The 20,270-nt window shown below is 46.0% G+C and overlaps 1 protein-coding gene across 5 annotated transcripts in view; it reads right to left on the bottom strand.

Moving 5' to 3' along the window:
• ebf1a (EBF transcription factor 1a) overlaps positions 1–20,270 on the bottom strand; it is a 489,857-nt gene that overhangs the window by 243,032 nt on the left and 226,555 nt on the right. The gene's annotated exons all lie outside the window — the stretch shown is intronic.

The raw sequence follows: 20,270 nt of genomic DNA, 5'->3' as shown, positions 1-20,270 counted from the left end.
GAGAGAATTTAAACAATTCCATTTCCATTGATTTGAGTGCAGTGCACAACACATCGGGATCATTGCAATATCTGTTCCTTGTACTTCTAGCACATGTGTCAACCTTTTTTACCTTCTGCTGTCTTTTACCTTATTTGCTTTCTTCAATAATTTCACTAATCAGCAACAGGAGGGACAGGGTCGATGCAAACAAAAATAAATCTTCATTTAAGGATGTGTGGACTTGGTCTCTAATCTGTAGGGTAGAGTCACACAGACCAGATGACCCTGGCTCATTCCTGGTCTGTACCAAGATAGCTGTGTGCATGTTTGTATTTGTACATATCTGTGTTCGTATGCATTTTTTGTCTGATATGGTTCTTGTGAGCTATCTTGGGAATTTATTTTATTATGTTAAATGCATTATATAAATGCAAACTGTTGTTCTTGTGTTAATATCTGTTTGTAAACATTTGTATGTCTCTGTAGGTATGGATGCAACTTTGTGTGTGTTCTATATATATATATATATAGGTGTGTACATTTCTGTACATGGGTGTGTACTTGTGTTTGTTTATTTGTATGTATGAGTGTGTATTTATGTGTGCATGTATGTGTTTCTGTGTACACATAGATGTGTGTGATTCTGTGAATACATAGATGTGTGTGTTTCTGTATATACATATGTGTGTTTCTGTGTATATATAGGTGTGTGTTTTTGTGTATATATAGATGTGTGTGATTCTGTGTATGTATAAATGTGTGTGTTTCTCTCTGCATATAAATGTGTGTGTTTCTGTGTATAGATAAATGTGTGTGTGTTTCTCTCTGCACATAAATGTGTCTGTTTCTGTGTATTTATAAATGTGTGTTTCTGTGTATATATAAATGTGTGTTTCTGTCTATTTATAGATGTGTGTGTTTCTGTGTAAATGTAGGTGTGCATTTGTGTGTTCAGGTATGTGTTTCTGTGTATATGTAGATGAATTAAATGAATGAAAATCGCTTATTGTCACGAGTAGGCTTCAATTAAGTTACTGTGAAAAGCTCCTAGTCGCCACATTCCGGCGCCTGTTCGGCGAGGCTGGTACGGGAATTGAACCGTGCTGCTGGCCTGCCTTGGTCTGCTTTCAAAGCCAGCGATTTAGCCCAGTGTGCTAAACCAGGTTTACATTTGTGTGTGCATGTGTGTAATTATGGGTGTATATTTGTGTGCGCGTGTGTATTTCTGTGTATACATAGGTGTATGTGTTTCTGTATGTATGCATGGGTGTGTATAGGTGTGTGTTTCTGTGTGTATATCAGTGTGTATTTGTATGTGCACATATGTGTCCGTATGGGTGTGTGTTCCTGTGTTTTTGTGAAAGGGAAGATGCAACCTGGACATGAGAAACTGTGCCTCACGGTTTCCTCTGATAACCCAGTGAATCAAAGCACTGTCTGGTGTCGTACTGACCATAAAGTTAGCAAGTCTCAGCTGGGCAGCACTCGGTGGGAGGAGGGGGGGGGGGGGGGGGGGGGGGCTATGAAAAGGCCTGACTGCAGTTCAGTACACCTTCCGTGTTAGGAGCAGTGTGGGCATTGGACAGGATTAAGCTTGGTTACGATGCACCCTCAGGTCGAAGAGCTGTTTAGCATTCACAATCTCCGCTCAGGCAGGAAGATCAGTCACAACCTGAGGGCTGCTGATGTCTGTGGAACTGTATAACCAGACTGCACTGACTGTGCACATTTTGTTCATAACACTGCACTCCACCACTGCTCCCCCCAAAAAACACCGTCCATCCCCCAGCACAAATAACAACAGCAGATTTGACAAACACACAGGAGGTCTGACAGCCTTTATACAGAGAAGAGATGGGGGTCATGTTGCCGGTTGATGGACTGTACCAGAGCGGTTAGCGTGTCTCCTGCCTTCACAAAGCTTATTGGTCTTTGTGTTTATATCCAGCATTTATCTATCTTCATTTTCGGATTCCCGTTCCCAGATCCTTCTTTTATATTACGAAGAAAGGAGGGGGCCTCCATTAAAGGCTTGTTGCTGTTTGATTCCTGTTTCTTATGTTGTGCTCTCCCTTTTCACTCCCCCCATTGTCAAACTTTTACATCCAACTGTGCCAGCCTGCTCAGGACACACAGCACAGGCTGTCAGCATAAACACTGGCGTCTGAAGGAGAGACAAATGTGTGCCCTGGGGGAGGGGCTTGTCCCAGTGCCAAGAAAGCCCATGAAAGACGAGCAAAGTGCTGAATGCGACAAGAGTGGTGCCAGGACAAAATGAAACACGGACACACACTCCACGCTCTTGACATGCCAACGCCTTCTCTCTTTACTCTCCCTCTCGCTGCCTGTCGCTTGGGCATGTCAACAGCTCGTCAGTTAGTACCCAGAGCTATGAAGGGCACAGACACCAGATCCCTGATCCTGACCTGCTGCTGCCGTCAGGAATGTTGGCAGGGCCTGCGGGCCTGGTCCACTGTGGCCTCCCTGCGATGAGTGTGTTGTCGAAATAAAGAGACGTACCATCTGTCGGGAGGCAAAGACAGCCCCTGTCAACCGGTGCACGGAGCCTCAAACAGGCCCTTATGTGGCGATTTCTCTCAGAAAGTGCCGATTCAGAGGGGAGCTACTGAGGGCCCCGGAGACCAGCCCGCCGAGCGTCTCTGAAAATGCGCAGGCCTTTGCAGCTGCCCACTTTGGCCATGATAGCCCAACAAAATACTTTCAAACTGATGTAGATGAAAACGGTTAAAAATACCCGCGTGCACGCAAACCCCCCACCCCACCGCCCAAACAAAGTAATGGTGTGTGAGATACAGAGTATGGATTTTTTTTCTGGAAAACATTTGCCCGGAATTTATAAACAGGAGGGGTGACCCCTGTGGTGACTTGCTGCCGGGTTGGTTTTTCCCAAATATAGGGAAACAATCCTGTTTAGAAGGAATGTCAGCTGTACTATCCCTTTTCTCACCTCGGTGTCAGTTTCACATATTCAGCACCGACCAGGTCAGTTCATTTCCTCACCCTTTCTTTCCTCTCTCTGTGGTTTGGGTGATTTCGATGCCAGAGTATAAGAAACAAGAGAATAAAAAGCCGAGGTAGCATTCAGGGCAAAAAGGGCAGATTGGCACTCAGTGCAAAGTGCCGCGGATTTGTTGGGCTACAAAATGCACGGTGGGAGGTTAAATTAAGTCACAGTTACTGCTTTACTTTACCTGCGGGGCCACATCTGACGGTGGTATGGCTCTAATTACATCCAGTGTGAAAGAATCCCTTTACCTTCGATTAAGAAGGCTTGTTGCCTCAAGTCCCATACCTCCCCTCACATTTCATTAGATTATCAATAGGGACTTGCAAAAAATTACGCCTGGTATTTAGCGATCAGCCCTGTTACATGTGTAGCCCTGTTCAACATCGTAACTGGAAACCTGCCTCATGATTTGTCCATATTCTTTCTGACCCCGGTTTGTGCTTGCAATTATCATGAGATCCAAAGAGTATGTGTACTGGAAGTAAAATAAGCGTGTGTACAATGCTCGTCATTTTGTTACTGGAAATAAGTGAGTTACATCCCAGGCCTGGTGAAACTAAGACAAGCCTGGCATTGGCGGGGGCACTGTATATAACTCACAATGTTATTACCCCATTTCTCAAAACCATTTGACCTGTGTAATTACCTCTGCTGTGCTTTGAAAGGTGCTGTCTTCATAAAATAATATTTCATAAGGACTTTTATAAATGTCCTGGTAGATAAAGGCTTCATCCTTGGTAGTAACCACGCAGATGAGAATGCCCGTAGATTCAATCCTTGGTCTGTGAGAATCCATCGGCCAGTTAAAGTCCCAATTAAGGTATTATAATTGCCCTCAGTGCCCCTGGGCTGGTGGAGAAAGGGTGAGGTTTGAAATTCAAATGCTCATTGCTGTTCACTTGCCTGATTCTTGGTGTAGGGGTCGGGGTAGGCATTCTAAGCACAGCTGTGACGCTCTCTCTATAATGATAACTGTCTACACAAATTTTTTAAAATACTTTCTTTTTCCAATTAAGGGGCAATTTAGCGTGGCCAATCCACCTAACCAGCACATGTTTGTTTTGTGGGGGTGAAACCCACACCGACACGAGGGGAATGTGCAAACTCCACACGGACAGTGACCCGGGGCTGGGATCGAACCCAGTTCCTCGGCATCATGAGGCAGCAGTGCTAACCACTGTTTCATCGTGCCGCACCCAACTGTCTGCACTTATTGTTCATTCCTAGCGTTCACCCCAAATCCCTGCTGCCCACATCCTAACTCGCATCAAGTCCCGTTGACCCATCACCCCTCTGCTGTGTAATCAACATTGGCTCCTAGTCTATCAATGCCTCCAATTTCAAATTCTCATTCTTTTGATCAAATCTCTCTGTGGCCTCACCCCACCCTATTTCTCTAACCTCCTCCAGACCGACAACCTTCTGTGCTACTCCAATTTGGGCCTCTCATTAACCAGTGATCTTCTTGGTGTTCCTCCAATTTGGGCATCTGTGTAGCCTTTTTTAATTTTTTAAAATTTATTTTTTATTTAGAGTACCCAATTCTTTTTTTTTTCAATTAAGGGGCAATTTAGCGTGGCCAATCCACCTGACCTGCACATTGTTTGGTTGTGGGGGTGAAACCTACGCAGACATGAGGAGAATGTGCAAACTCCACACGGACAGTGACCCGGGGGCGGGATCGAACCCGGGTCCTCGGCGTCATGAGGGTGCAGTGCTAACCACTGCATCACCGTGCTGCCCTATGCATCCCTGATTTTAATCACGCCACCATTGGTGACCTTGCTTTCAGCTGCCTTGGGCATAAACTCTGGAATTTTATCTCTAAATTCCACCCACCCCCCCTGCAACTCACCATTCACATCTTTATGACACTCCTTGAAATTTGCCTCTTGACCTTCTCTGACATGTCCACTTGCGGATGGGAGAGGAAGCAAATACACCCCGAGCCAGCACTTACATGTGGAAGGCGGGTAAGAAAGGTAAAAGTTGTCCTATTCACTGATATCCATGACGAACAAGGAGCTATCGCAGAAAAGGACGACGTTGGATGTTCAAAATCTATTCAGAACATTAGCTACCAGCTCAGCATAAAATATGTCAACGTTAATTAATTAAATAACCACAATAAATGACATGAATATTCAATATTACATATTACGAACATATTCTTTGTGGCCACTAGAGTGTGATTTTCTAAGTCCTGTGCAACACAACTCTAATTATCAAATTACTGATTTTCTTCCACTTGACATTCACGGACTGATTTAGCTCTTTGCTCTGATCAAGCAGTTTCTCCCTTCTGCCTACGAAGCAATAATGTTGTAAGGAGTTAAAGGTCAAGTTTGGAGTTAGGCCTGTGACAGGCCTTGTTAGAATGCTCTCAATGCAGTGACTTTGAGATAGAATAAAGAATCTGGTAATTAATCTGACTCATCTTCAGTTGCTTCCCGAAAAGTCCTAAGATCACCCAATCAACCACTTTATAATTATTTCTCTTTCTGCAATGTTGCCTCCATCTAATCTTCAGCCATTTTCAATTCCTTCCCTCTCCTTTCAGATACCCTCCCTTCCATTCCTGATTCCACTGACTCTTGCTTGGGTACAGCTCCTTAGGCAAAAGGATGCCTGCAGGGGCTGCAAGATAGTCAATCTCACTGTAACTCCACATTACAGAAAGGACGTAATTGCTCTGGAGTGAGTACAGAAGAGTTTTACAAGAATGTTACTCGGGCTCGAAAATTGCAGCTATGAGGCAATGTTGGGTAGCTAGGATTGTTTTCCTTGATTGGGGTCTACAGAATAATGAAGTGCCTAGACAGGGTAGACAGGAACAGCTTGTTTCCCCTAGCAGAGAGGCCAGCTTCCAGGGGGTGCCGATTTGAAGGCTACTTGGATCCGCACATGGAAGTGCTGTAATCTACAGGGCTACGGACCAGGTACTGAAAGGGTCTAGAATGGGTGGCTAGTTTCCCTGCCAGTGCAGACACGATGGGCTGAATGGCCTCTTTCTATGCCATAGCTTTTCTTGATTCTATAATAATGCTGAATGCAAAGTGACAAATTGACAGGGAAAAGCCTTTCTTTCAGTTGGCTTCAGCCCTGTCCCCAATTTATATCCATACATGGTCCTTTCCAGCAGGGGTCACTGACTTATGCCAGGAATGACGAAAGCATTTGTAGACACCCTGACAGCTGTGGATTATCCATCGATCCAACCAAAATTTTGTTTTAGCTCAGGAGAGTTCAACGAATCCTGAGATCTCAAACTGTGCCACACTGAGAGAGGTGTTGGGCGCGATCGAACGGTCTCATCGCGCCCGATTCGGTGATGCACAAGACCATTAAATCTCATGAGAGGCCTCTTGTGAGATTTGTGATGTTCAGAACACCTCATCAGATCTAATAGGATCTCATAAGACATCGCAATCTGGATTTTGTCCTCACTGGCAAGTTGGGGGAATCCGGAGGCCGCGCTGGGGTGACTGATGAGCCTGTGCCCAAAATGGGAATCGTTAAATCGTGCCCATTGTCTTTCAGATGAGATGTTAAACGAAGGTCTCCATTCTCAGGTGGGTGTAAAAGATTTTTCAAATTACTTCAGCACTTTTGGAGAAGAGCAGGTCAGTTCATCTGGTATCCAAGCCAACATTCATCCCTCAGTCAATTTCACTAAAAACAGTTGATCTGGTCATTATCACATTGCTGTTTGTGGCAGCTTGCTGTGATTACATTGGACAAGATTCTCCGAGCCTCCGCACCAAAATCAGGCTCGGCGCCAGGGCAGAGAATGGGGCGTCAGACCTGCGATCGGGTCTGACGCTGGACGCCGGCGACCAGAGAATCGGCGCCAGTCGCGCTCGTGCGTTTGTCGCGGCGCCGGTCGGGGGCCGATGAAAGAGACCCCCACAGTGATTCTCCGCACTCGACCGGCCGAGTCCCCACCGGCGTGGTTCACGTATGGTTCCACCCGGCGGGAGCTCGGCATTGCGGCTGCGGTGGCCATCCTGGTAGAGGTTGGGTGGTATCAGTCTCCGGGGCTGGCCTCCACGACAGACAGGCCCACGATCAGAGGCCACCAATCGGCGGGCACGCGCCTTCTTCCGCGCCGGCCCACTGTGTGGGTCTGCCATGTTGCGCGGGGCCGGCACGAAAGCAGGCGTTGCGTGCATGCGCCGACCTGCGGCTGGCAGAGCAGGGCCGTGTATCGGCAGCCGGAGCTGTGTGGGGCACTCCGGCGGCATGCTGGCCCCCTGCGGGCCACGGAATCACTGGGCCAAGAGGCCCGTTGATGCCGGCGTGAAACACACCGGTGTTTACACCGGCGTCAACACTTACCCGCTGTTTTGAAGAATCCCTGCCATTGGCTGCCACATTTCCTACATGACAACAGTAACTAGAATGTAAAAGTACTTAATTGGCTGTAAAATGCTTTTGGGTCTTCTGAGGTCGTGAAAGGCACAATATAAATATCGATTTTTAAACTTTTTTTTTGCCTTTTAAAATTTCTTTCCCATTGTCTTCCTTGAGCTAAGAATTTGTGCTCACCATTTGAAAGGCCTGCCCTTGCCCAAAGAATGTCAAATTAGCTACTTTGCTCCCACAAAAATCACTGGTTCCTCATGCCGCTTTGATAATCTGCGATGCCACTTAAATCTTCATTTCATGATAACTAACAAGATATTGCAAGAATCCGTCACTCAGCCTGGCAAGGCTGTCGAACTGCTCGAAGTGAGTCTACATGCTTACCTTTTTTGCAAACAAATGTTTGAAATGGTAGGGGTTAATTTCATGCTCCCGCGATAAACCCAAAACAATCAGTTTCGAAGGGATTTGCAGATAACATAGCTGCTAATGAGCCTCTCCCTCAATTCAGCAGCTGTAATTGTCGCAAGAAACCTTTTACACAGTGAAATTTTGAGCACAAAACCTGCTCTCGGTTCATAGAGGAGTTTATCCCACATTTAACAGCAGATAAAGATGATGTGGCCTGGTCACACAAATCATTACACATTAGGGCGTCAGTATGAGCTGACAAGTCAGGTAGCATCATCCAAAAATGCAGTGTCCTAGCTGTGCTTGCCTTCCCTAATTACAAGTCCACAACAGAAAATGTGTAAACTAACAATGAGCCCAGGCACTAATGTGGCACCACACTTATCCAAGTGAGGCATAGTTACAGCTGAATGTAATGCTTACAGATTGTGGAATCATTCCACTGGTTTAAATATAGCATTACACCAGTACGTGTCCAGTATCCGCTATTTCCAACCAGGAAACTCCGAACACAATTACTTTATTAACACGCGTTGGTTTATATAGCATTCCCAGCACATTGTCTTGCTTGATGGGAGGGTGGGCTGGATGGATGAGGTTAATACATCAGCCATGGCTCAGTGAGGACTCTTGCCTCCAAGTCAAAAGGCCTTGCGTCCAAGTTCAACTCCAGGGACTTGAGCACAAAATCTAAACTGACACTCTATGCAGCACCGACAGAGAGCTGTGCTGTCAAAGGGATTTGGGATGAGATTCCAAGTCAAAGTTCTATCTTTTCCCATGATCCCACAAGACTATTTCAAAGAGCAGAAGGGGATTTTCCCCCCCGACTCTTCTTGTCAATATTTCACTGCGAACCGATAAAGGTAAAGCAGATTTTCACGTCATCATTTTGCATTGCTGTATGTGGGGGCTTGCTGTGAGTAAATTGGGTGTTACATTTCCTGTATCACAACAGTGACTACCCTTCAAAGGTGTTTAACAGGCTGTGAAATGCTTTGGGCCACCCTAAGGCTATATAAATGCAATGTTTTATTTTGAAACTGCCATATTTATCCCTATCTCAGTTCACCCCATGCCAGGAGTGAAGGGTCACTTTATTTTTGTTTTTCTGCTCAGCAAGGGGGGGACACTTACACTCCCCATCAATGGGACACCCCAAAGGGCTTTAAAGCCAATGAGTTAGCTTTCAGCTACAGTCACTATTGTTTGACAGGCAAATGTGGGAGAAAAGAAAATTCTCCAAAGCAGCAAGGAGATAAGTGACCAGTTTATCTGTTTCGAGACGGGTTGGTTGGTGAGATCACTATTGACCAGGGTGCTGGGGAGAATTTCCCTTTCTCTTTCAGCCAGCAGCAGAGCATCTTCTACATCCACTCGTGTAAACTGTCAGAGGCCTCAGTTTAATGCATCGTCAAAAAGATGCCTCCTCTGACAATGGACAGTCCTACACTGGGGCATCAGCCTAGATTATGGGCTCAGATTCTGAATATCTTAATCAGAGTTAAGAGTAATATCATTGGCACAGTTCTCCCGAAGCTTCTGGGTTAGTATTGATCCGGCAGAGCAGCAAGGTCGGAGATTCAATCGCCAAGCCTGTACTGAGCTCGCTGGTAGCATCCTGAGTCACAACGTTTGGCCCTTAACATACGAAAAGTACCATAGCATTCTTCCCTCCGTGGTTACACAGTGACTCCGGTATAAAAAACACCTTGTGTGGTTACAGGACAGGACAAATGTGTCTTGGCATGGTCACATGTCCCCTAGCCAAGTAGCCAGCCAACGCATTGAAAGACAGACTAAATTGATCAATGAGTGAGGCACGGGAAGACTGGTGCAGCACGGTTCACTGCCAAATGCCAGGCACATACTTTGCTGTAAGGTGCCATGCTTCATGTGCCAGCTTGGACGGTGACGGTCAGTGAGCTATTCTACCACTGTGTGCAGTGCGACAAACCTCAATCTTGTCCATGAATGAGAGTTAAAATCCAGGATAGTTCTCACCTTTTGGACTGCAGACATGCTGAGTGAGATTAACATGGCCCAGCCTTAACTGAGATCAGCAATCACAGCACAGAACTGGGATGTGGACAGAGCACCTTCCCTATTTCAATGCCAACAAACAAATTCAAACAAGTATTTCAGCTTGAAGTGAAAACTTCAAACTAGGTTAAATCAACTTCAACGCGTCACCACAATGATTTTTTTTCATTTCCACTGGAACTGGTACATTTGCCTAAGGCGCTTGGCGGTGTTGTCTCTCTTCCAAATGCAGGATTTCTCTATTTACACAGACTAGCAGTACAAGATCAGTGGATCTCAGCTGCCGCAGGGTATCAGTAACACAGGGAATGTGAGAGATTCCGTCAGCCACGAGGCTTAACCTTTGTGCTGACACCCAGTTTTGCTTTCAGTCATGCTAAATCCCCCGTAAATACTCAACAGCTCCACTTGATTTATAACTTATACGGCAATACTGATCTGTGGACAGTTTTAGGGAAAGCCATTGGCTGCCGATTTCTGCTGTCAACATATCTAATGAAAGAATTGCATCCTGTCCATGATCAGCTGTGTGGAATGACAAGGCAGTGATGAAGAAGAGTAAAAAAAAGAATTACTTTTATTTAATGCCTTTCAGTATCAACAGCTAATTAAAAGTGTAGTCACTGTCTTAGGAAATATGGCAGCCAATTTACACAGTAAGCTCCCACTAATAGCATTGTGATAAGGGCAGCATGGTAGCACAGTGGCTGCCCAGTAGCACCAGGGTCCCAGGTTCGATTCCTGGTTTGGGTCACTGTGAATGGAGTCTACACAACTTCCCCGTGTCTCTGTGGGTTTCATCCGGGTGCTCCGGTTTCCTCCCACATGTCCCGAAAGACATGCTTGTTAGGTGAATTGGACATTCTGAATTCGTTTTTTTATAAGTTAAGAGTGCCCAATTCATTTTTTCCAATTAAGGGGCAATTTAGCCAATCCACTTACCCTGCACATCTTTGGATTGTGGGGTGAAACCCACGCAAACTCGGGGAGAACGTGCAAACTCCACACAGACAGTGACCCAGAGCCGGGATTGAACCTCAGCGCTGGGAGGCAGCAGTGCTAACCACTGCACCGCCGTGCTGCCCAGACATTCTGAATTCTCCCTCGGTGTACCCAAACAGGTGCTGGAGTGTGGCGACCAGGGGATTTTCACAGTAACGTAATTGCAGTGTTAATGTAAGCCTACTTGTGACACTAATAAAGATTAAAGATTAAAAATTAAAGATAATCTGTTTTCAATAGTGTGGGTTAAAGGATAAATATTGCCTCTCCCCCACCACCTCACTTTTGAAATATTGGCATTGGATCTTTTACATCCAAACGATAAGGGTCCCAATTCCCGATTAAACATCACATCCGAAAGATGGAACTACCAACAAGCAGCTCTTCTTCAACACCATATTGGATCGCCAGCATAGATTCTGTTTCAGTGGCACTTGAACTGACTCGAGGTTGACATGTGTGCCTCAAATTTCCCAACAATAAATAACACACTTCAAAACATTAGACATTAACTGTGAATAGCTGACAAGTAATTGTTCCCTTACTGAACTTATATTCTTCAAACGTTTAAATTCAGCTTCAAAAATCACTGCCAAATTTATATTGCCGTCCTCCATTCTCAGTGTGTCTTGGGGGTAATTGATTCAACCTTAGATCCTAACATTTCACCTTCTCAAACATTCAATAGAAGTATCATCAAAACTGTGGTTTGGCCAAAAAAGTATACGTTTCTTCTTCCTCCACTGACCTCTCCAAATGTCTCCCATCCTCTCTCATAAGTGTTGACTCTTCTTGCCATTATGTCCCATGTGTACTGGACAGTCTCTCCAGTAGATCATTCAAGAGGCCACTCGTGTGTGGGCCTCATCAATGAGTCCAGGAGTCACTAATAGTAGCACAGCCAGTGCAGTGGGTTAGCCCTGCAGCCTCGTGGTGCCGAGGTCCCAGGTTCGATCCCGGCTCTAAGTCACTGTCCGTGTGGAGTTTGCACATTCTCCCCGTGTTTGTGTGGGTTTCGCCGCCACAACCCAAAGATGTGCAGGTTAGGTGGATTGGCCACGCTAAATTACCCCTTAATTGGAAAAAATTAATTGGGTACTCTAAAGAACAAAGAAACCCATTTGAGGGTCAGTTTTGTGAGGACCACCAAGATTCCAGCACAAGTTTATAGAGTCAAACAAAAGTAACTTTATTCACAACAATATGTACATAGTGCCAGGAGTTCACAACTGGTTCCCTCTCTCTAGCCAATACCACTGGCCAGGTTTATTTATACTGCTGCACTGCTAACGATTGTCATGCCCCCCTCATTGGGGGAGCTCATATTCCCCAAGGAGCATGAGGTAACCAATTGTCCCCAGCAAATTGGATCCAGGCAGGTTATAATAATCAGCAAACATCCTAGGGTATTAGCCATTAAAGCCGTCAATAATACGGGGGGGGGGGGGGCAATTACTCCCCCAGCAACAGATACAAGTGAGGGAGACTATAATTACTCCCCCAGCAACAGATACAAGTGAGGGAGACTATAATTACTCCCCCAGCAACAGATACAAGTGAGGGAGACTATAATTACTCCCCCAGCAACAGATACAAGTGAGGGAGACTATAATTACTCCCCCAGCAACAGATACAAGTGAGGGAGACTATAATTACTCCCCTAGCAACAGGTACTGGTGAGGGAGACATCTGGTCTCCCTCCCTCACTCGCTCTTCCATGGAGAGCAACATCTAACCAGCATTGAATGATTCCAGAACTTTTCCACCACTACCATCTCCCACTGCAGGTCTCCATCACAATGTTTTGTCCGAAGTTGCCCTTGTTTGCCCCTTACCTAGAGTGACTACATTTCAAAAGTACTTCAATGGCTGTAAAACTGGACGTCCTGAGGTGGTGCTAGATGCTATGTCAATGCAATTGGATTTTCTGTTCCCAAGTTGTCCCTTTATGCCATAGTCATGGTTTCATTTAAAAGCAGCGCTTGGGATTAACCGTTACCATTCTATCCAGTATCTTCCACACCTCAATTCGATCTTCTCCCATTCACTCCATCTCAGAGCTGAAGAGTCTGCGCTGTTCTAACCTTTTGCCAGAAGTCTGGTCCCAAAAGAATGTGGAACTGCAGAACGAAACCTACCGCCAACCCCCACCTAATAAAATAATAGTCGGCAGCTTATAGTAAACGTTTTGAGCAACAGGATTTATTTAAAGTATGCTCTCTCGCGCATTGCCTATCGATTGCTAGCTGATCTGGTCAAACTCGCGCTTGTCTGATGTGTTTTATTAAATTCGCGAAACAATCAGGGCCAATTCCAATACACGAGTTCCTGAACAACCTGCTGACATCCAGGCAAAGTGCTCTCAGTGGTACACAGGTCAATATGTATTGGATTTCTGAGGGAGGAAAGAAAGAGCCAGCCTGCTGATACTGCACAAGGTTCAAGCCCTTTTCCTCGTCATTAAGCTTTGATGCAGTGAGCTCACATCCTCAGTACAGAAGCTGGGAGAAGCTCCATCAGATTAGACTGATTTATTTCAGCAATAAGGCCTGACACTTCTTCTTTGTGCGGCCTTATCTGATTGCCACTGCCTTTCAAGCCCATTCTTCTGTAGTGCTGAGGGCTGATTTCCAGCACCTCGTAATTGCATTAGCCAGGGTCGGATGCCTTTTTATGTTGCGGGCAGCCCGGCTGCTCGGTTTTATCTTCAAACAGCTGTATCTGGTGATTTGCTTGAAGGTGAGATCTGTATTCCAATCACTGCCAGGGAAGCGCAAGAAAAAAATATTGGCTTCATCTAATAATTATCGCAATGGTTAAGTTTTACTGGATAAATAGTCTCCGGCAGAGATTGCAGAGCACTTCTCATCTGCCTTACAGGTACATTCCTACTTGCACAATGCCCCAGCTCTTGAGCCTCAAGGCAACCTATTGGCAGTTGGCATTTTTGGGTGGCATTCCTTGGCCAGTTCAATTATTAAGAATCTCTTGATTGAATTTATGTAATACTGGACAGGAGAATTAGCACCTGGGTGGGTTAATATGCATCACTATATTCACTATTGTCATCAGTTGATCCCGTTGTCACATACCTCCACTCTGAAATTTCAACGAAGATCCCAACAATTAACAAAATCTTTCTGAGGAACTATTAAACCCAGGCCCAGTGTGCCCAATCAAGTGGATGTGAAAAAGGGTTCCAGTACCTCACTTCCAAGAGCAAGGTAATTCACCCCAGTGCCCTGGCCAATGTTTATCCCTCATCCAACATTACTTCAATATTTGTTGCAGAGTTCTCTAGATTACAACATCCGAACATACCAATTAGAAGCAGGAGCAAGCCATTTGGCCCCTCGACCCTGCTCCATCATTCAATAAGATCATGGGCTGTATTTTACGTTTTGGCAGGAGGCAACACATAACCAAGCCGGAATCGGCAGCTCACCTGCTATATTTAAATAATCCAGGGTCAATGAATCTTGTTATTGAGCCACTGAACCTTGTTAACATGCTGCCGACCCCATAAAACATTTGGGCCTGTGGGCTGCCAGGAGGGAATGGGCAGCCTAAGTTTTTTTTAAAGTTCTTTAAAGTAGGTTCAGGAAAGCGGGAGGTGGTTTGTTCATCAGGGAGCTGCCCTTTGCCAACTGTGGGATCATAAAATGGAAACCTCCCCTTCTTTATAACTGTAAGAAGTCTTACAACACCAGGTTAAAGTCCAACAGGTTTGTTTCAAACATGAGCTTTCGGAGCACTGCTCCTTCCTCAGGTGAATGGAGAGGTATCTTTATACCTGCCCGCAGCTTTAACCCATCCCCATTGCCCCTCTCCCTGACTTATCCAAATCCTCCATGCCTAAGACCCCAGACTTGTCTACTCCAGGGATCGATAAGTCTCCATCCTCCTTTGCCCGTGATCCCAAACACAGACACTCTATTGGCGTGGCCAGGATTGAAGGGTCGGATTGGCCGGCAGCTCCAGAGGGAAGGACTTTCTCCCCAATGAGGGGCGGAAATCTCCCTTGGTCTTTGTTTAGCCGCCGTGCAGCATGTTATGTCTGTGTGGCAGGGCAGTGTAGGACATGTAGGCTGTATGCCGACTTTGGTTCAGGGAGTAGAGGGATTATCCACCAACACTCCCCCCCCCCCCCCCCCCCCCCACCAACCATAATATTCAGCCTCATGGTTGATCTGATTGTGGCCTCAACTCCACACTCCACCTACTCTGAGAACCTTTGACTGCCTTGTTAGTCAACAATCTATCTCTGCCTTAAAAATATTTAATGACTCTGCCCCACCAGGCTCTGGGGAAGAGAATTCCAAACACTCACGGCCCTCAGAGACACATAAATTATTCTTATCTCAGTCTTAAGTGGAAGTCCCCTTATATTTAAACTGTGGCCCCCGAGCTCTAGTCTCTCCCACATGGGGAAATATATTTTCAGCATTCACCCTGTTAAGCCCCCTCAGGGTCTTGTATGTTTCAATAAGATCACCTCTCAATCTTCTAAACTCGTATGGACACAGACCCAGCCTATCCAACCTTTCCTCATAAGATAACACCCCCCATCCCAGAAATCAGTCAAATGAACTCCCTCTCAACCACCTTTAACACATTTATATCCTTTCTTAAATAAGGAGACAATAATACTCTTGGTGTGGTCTCACCAATGCCCTGCACAACTGCAACTGTAGTAAAACATCCCTACTTTTATATTCTATTACCCTTGCAATATAAGATGTAGGGTGCAATCTACTGGCCATACCACGCCTGAACAGGAGCACAAAGCAGCCGGTAGATCCCGGGAGAGGCTCCTGAGGGCATCCCGGCAGCTAGTATGCCTTGTGAGATCTATCCAGATTTTGCAAGGTGTCACAATCAGGATCCCGTCTGAGGTAAGGGAGGTAAGTGCATTACACGCACTAAGTGCATTCCAATCACTCAAGCATGCAATTGGAATGCAGTTACCTCTCTTTGATGTGGTCAACGTTTGTAAAAATTGGGTTTTCACCACTTAGAGTCACTGATCCATGAAGGGGGACGAATGAATTAAGGCTGCAGCTGGTTTGTAGAAGCTGTCAATCACAGCCCACTACTAGAAAGGTATGAGTGGCTTGCAGCTAATGGATCAGTGGGATTGAAACACAGGTCACAGCTGCACTCTGCGGAATGGACACGTGGACCTCCTGGTCAGTGTTTAGCTGTCATTTTTTTCACTTCCCCTGTCTGGACTGCTCTCTTTCCTGCAAGGTGGGTGGGGGGGGGGGGGGGAGAGCTGCTATGGGGCTGTCCAGTTAGACAGGGGGTTCCTTTAGTCAGGGGTTTCCTGGGGGTCCCTTTATTTGGGGGTCTCTGTGGGGTTCCCTCTAGTCAGGAGGACCCTGTGGGGGTTCCTTCAGTTAAGGGGTCCAGTGGGGAAGGTCACCCAATTCATAGAGTCCTCTTCCTATTCATTGGGTCTCTGGGGAGTATCTCTCTCTATTCATGGGGTCCCGGAGGGGGGGTCTCCCTATTCATGGGGTCACTTGGGGGTGTGGCTATGGAAGGGTCCAGTGGAGGAGGGGTGGGCAGGTTGTGGGAAGGGGGGGGAACTCCCCTAAGGAGTTACCCCCCAGGCTCACTGTGAGGTCCACCACGTCATGACCATGTTGGTAAATACCAGAAGTGACCTATCTGATTCCCAGCCCAGGAGACCAGGGAATCTCGGCGGCGGGGACTCTGACACCAGGCCCGCTAAATGGATGCTGATTTGCATTCATTTACACCATCCCGCTGGCGTGCGGTCGTGAACCTCAATCCCAATGCCAGCGGGGAGTCAGGGCATCGTGTTCAGATAGGCAGTGAGCGCCAATTCCGAATTTCCCCCGACTCTGTCCGATTGGGAAATGCACTTTGGGTGTCGCAAGAGGGAGGATCCAGCCTTTATGTCCTCTTCATAACTTAATTTTCCACTAGCTTTGTGTCAGCAGTAAATTTGTCAGCAATACATTTGGTTCCTTCATCCAAGTCAGCACGATAGCATGGTGGTTAGCATGAATGCTTCACAGCTCCAGGGTCCCAGGTTCGGTTCCCGGCTGGGTCACTGTCTGTGCGGAGTCTGCACGTCCTCCCCGTGTGTGCGTGGGTTTCCTCCGGGTGCTCCGGTTTCCTCCCACAGTCCAAAGATGTGCGGGTTAGGTGGATTGGCCATGCTAAATTGCCCGTAGTGTCCTAGGAAGTAAGGTTAAGGGGGGGGGGGGGGGTTGTTGGGTTACGGGTATAGGGTGGCTACGTGGGTTTGAGTAGGGTGATCATTGCTCGGCACAACATCGAGGGCCGAAGGGCCTGTTCTGTGCTGTACTGTTCTATCTATGTAAAGTCATCCATATCGAGGGTAAGTTGTTGAGGCCACAGCACCGATCCATGTGGCACTCCATCGTCACATCTTACCATCCGAGTATGAGCCATTTATCCCTACTTTCTGTTTTTGTTAAATAAATTTAGAGTACCAAATTAATTTTTCCAATTAAGGAGCAATTTTGTGTGGCCAATCCACCGAGCCTGCACATCTTTGGGTTGTGGGGGCAAAACCCACGCAAACACGGAGAGAATGTGCAAACTCCACGCGGACAGTGACCCAGAGCTGGGATTAAACCTGGGACCTCGGCACCGTGAGGCAGAGTGCTAACCACTGCGCCACCGTGCTGCCCCTTACTCTCTGTTTTTTGTCAGCAAACTAATCCTCTATCCATGCTGATACGTTACCCGTGACACCATGAGATCTTACTTTGTGCAGTGACTACATTTCCAAAGTATTTTGTTGGCCGTAAAATTCTTTACTACATCCTGAGTTTGAGAAAGGCGCTGGATAAATGTAAGTTATACAAAAGTCAGCATGCACTTCTAATCAGCCTTTTCCAAGGCAATTCCTACATCCACATTTATCATGAAACTAACCTCCGTAAATGTGCCTCACTTTAATTGCACCCTGCCATTCACTCCACACCACCAAGGATATAATTACAATGTAACAAGTTTACACTGAAAGTTTCCATTCTGAGAACTTATTACAGAAAAAGTTGACAGGCAGTATATGTACACATGTTTTTTTAATATATTATAAATTAATAACATCAAATCATATCACTTAGAAAGATAGAAAGTATCACTTCAAAATGGGCACTGAATTACTTTTGTGCATCCTGGTCCCATTATCAGCACCCTCTAACGTGACTTCACCTGAAGTTATACTTGGGTCTTTTCTCTCCCCATGTGTGATGACCCGGGAGATCGACTGATATTTAATAGTTTTCCCAATTACTGCAATAATTTTGTCATCTTCTGTGCATGAAGACAGAGTCTGTGCCCTACCATTAAGCCAAGGATTCAAATTTCCAACTTTTGTAGAGATTCAGATGTCTACTTGTTGCCGACTGAAACCTTGCCATGAATCTGAGCATTTCGTACTTCTCTTCAACTCTGACTCCCATTGCCCCAACAGTGAGTGAGTGTCACTCTTCCAGATTTTCACAGTACAGCAATATTTTTCCCCCTTTTTGACAATTTTTCTCCTTTCTTTTCCCAAATTTACTGACATTGGACATGGTTCCACCAGATGGACCAGATGAACCCACCTTCTGCCAAGTGGTACCATTGGTTGTTCTTCATGTGTAAGCTGGGCAATGAATATTGATGGGCTATTTGGCTATGGGGGAGGGGGGGGGGGGGGGGCCTCTGACAAACAAGCTAATGTGTGTCATCATCTGATTTCCGCTCGCCAGTATTGGTGGCAATCCTGGCTAATTGCACGTCTCTTTCAGTTCAGCTATGCCCAGACACAGATTTAACACAAAATCAGAATTAAATCTCACCCCTGAGGTATATACCAGAACTGGTACAATGTCTTTCCTCACTTTGAACAGTGACATTTCAGGAGTCACACAGCTGCAAATCTTTGTACATTACATATTTTTAAAATAAATTTAGAGTACCCAATTCATTTTTCTAATTAAGGGGCAATTTAGCGTAGCCAATCCACCTACCCTGCACATTTTTGGGTTGTGGGGGCGAGACCCAGGCAAACACGGGGAGAATGTACAAACTCCACACAGTCAGTGACCCAGAGCCGGGATCGAACCTGGGACTTCGGTGCTGTGAGGCAGCAGTGCTAACCACTGCACCACCGTGCTGCCCCTTTGTAGGTTACATGATCATTGGTTCAGTGGGTAGCACTCTCGCCTCTGAGTCAGATGCTTGTGGGCTCTAGACCCATTCCAGAGATGTAAGCACACAATCAAGACTGACACTCCAGCACTGCCATGTCAGAGGTGTCAACATTTAAAACAGGGCCCCCATCTGTAACATTCCAGTGGGTGTAAAAGATCCCATGGCATTATTCAAAGAAGAGAACTGGAGATTTTCCAGCATCATGGCCACCATTTTTCCCTGAAACAACATCAATAAAAATAGATGATTTCATTGTTTACTGGACCATTCTGTTAGCAATTTTACTGATGTGTCTGCCAGAGTATTCCACACCAACTACACTTCAAACTTCATTGGTTTTAGGCACTTTGTAATGTCATAAGGACATATACTATATAAATGCAAATCCTTTCTTTTAAAAATATCTCCATTTTCACAGTAGTATACGAAGATATTCTCTGATTATTACGTGCATTGTCCTCACCACGTCCTGTTACATTCAGTGTCAGTGTTGACGAATATAAGTCATTTACGAAATACACTGAGAAAAATATTTTTGTCTCAAATGCAGGAGAGGTCATCCAGTCCTCACAAGGTCAATTATACCTGACATCGTATTGATTCTGTCACTATGTTTTGTTACCCCTTGCCATTTTTTGACAGCCACAATCATATGAGATTCTGTCAGATGCGCAGCTATGAGGTGTCAGGACAGATCTCCAAGCGCACTGCTCCCTGGAAGCAAGTTGTCGGCAGAGAGTGACAGGGAACTCAAATTCCACATATCTTCTGTAATCAAAATTTCCCCCACCCTGCCACCCCAACCCACCTCTGACCCCCTCTGGAGCTCCAGTTCTACAACAGCCCTCCACATCCACCACCCCAGTGAGATTCTCTAAGCACGGGCCGAGGACAACAATTGCTGGCAGACTTTGAAGAGGGCAATTTTGCCAAGCCCCATTCTGGCCTGATCCCATACCAGCCTGGGTGCATCTGACAGCCACTGACTAGCAATCAAAGTGGTCGAATAACTTTAAATTCCGGAGGCCAATAGTAGCACCATCGCCACTGTCCAGTCTGATACCAGAACAGATTAATTTAGAAACTTCCTACACTAGGCAGCTTGGTAATACCACCCCTCAGGGCGAATGTGCCCCTCCAGGTTATCTCACCTTTTTGTGCAGTTAAAAAAAATGCCTGATGGGCAGCACGGTGCGCAGTGGTTAGCACTGCTGCCTCACTGCGCCGTGGTCCC

Source organism: Scyliorhinus canicula, chromosome 4 (assembly GCF_902713615.1).
Source record: "Scyliorhinus canicula chromosome 4, sScyCan1.1, whole genome shotgun sequence".
NCBI classification, from domain to species: Eukaryota; Metazoa; Chordata; class Chondrichthyes; order Carcharhiniformes; family Scyliorhinidae; genus Scyliorhinus; species Scyliorhinus canicula.
The sequence above is the reverse complement of the archived record's forward strand: the minus strand, read 5'-3'. Positions and strand labels throughout refer to the sequence as shown.